We start from the raw sequence: 1,145 nt of genomic DNA on the forward strand, positions 1-1,145 counted from the left end.
TGATCCTGATGCAAGTCTTTCCTGATTTTAAATCACATAGTGTTCCCTTAACATTGTTGTTGTTGCTGTTGTTGTTTTTATGTGTAATCAAGTCACCTGCAACCCATAGCAACCCTATGTACAGCAGCTCTGAACTCTGCCCTGTCCTGAGCCAGTCTCACGAATTCTGACAAACTAACCCACATTGCCCCAATTACTGTATCAATCCATCTCATCCGGGGTCTTCCTTTCCTTTGCTGTCCCTCCACCCTTCTGAGCATGATGTCCCTCTCCAACGACCGGTCTCTCCTGACCACATGACCAGAGTATGTTGGAAGGAGCTTCAAAATCATAGCCTCCAAGTAGAAACTTGACTTCATCCTCTCCAAGACAGACATATTTGTTTTCTTGGCAGTTCAAGACTCTTCTCCAGCACCGCAATTCAAAGGCATCAATTTTTCTATCATCCTTAGTCATTGTCCAGCTCTCTGACACATAACAAGTAATCGCAAAGACGATGGCCTGGATTAGGTGCACCTTAGTTTATTTCTGGTAGTTCTGTGTACTGTTCCAGTCATTTCTGGATAATCTGCAGCAGGATTTTGCTGTTTGTTTTCTGGCTTCTTTTTAGTCTCTATGGGGTTAATTTTGATGGGGAGTGCTGGCAGCTTTATCAGCTAGATTCAATCTACTTATTTTTCACAAGCCCTTCATAAATGCAAGAGAAAGCTGTTAATCACATTTCATGAAACAGGGATTTCACTAAACAATGTGTTTTATTAGTGATATTGCTCTATTATTTCCATACTCCATCGGGTAACCGGTAACCTTTTTTTTTTTTCCCCTAGTGGGCATAAATATGGATCTCTTTCAGTCAGTTGGCCTAGTAGTTGTCCTCCAGATTTCTTGGCACTACTTGGTGACCACATCCAGGACAGCATCTATTTGTTGAAATATGTCAATTGGTATTCCATCAATTCTTGGTGCTTAATTTTTAGCTAAGTCCTTCAAAGCAGCCCAAACTTCTTCCTTCATCACTGTTGCCTCTTGATCATAGGTTGTTTATTGAAGTTCTTCTGTGTCAGCCAATTCTTTTTGGTACAATGACTCTGTATACCCCTTCCATCTTCTTTTAATGCTTCCTGAATCATTCAATATTCTGCTCA

The sequence above is a fragment of the Elephantulus edwardii genome, unplaced genomic scaffold (assembly GCF_000299155.1).
Source record: "Elephantulus edwardii isolate Elephantulus edwardi_28Jun2011 unplaced genomic scaffold, EleEdw1.0 scaffold00035, whole genome shotgun sequence".
Classification (NCBI taxonomy): Eukaryota; Metazoa; Chordata; class Mammalia; order Macroscelidea; family Macroscelididae; genus Elephantulus; species Elephantulus edwardii.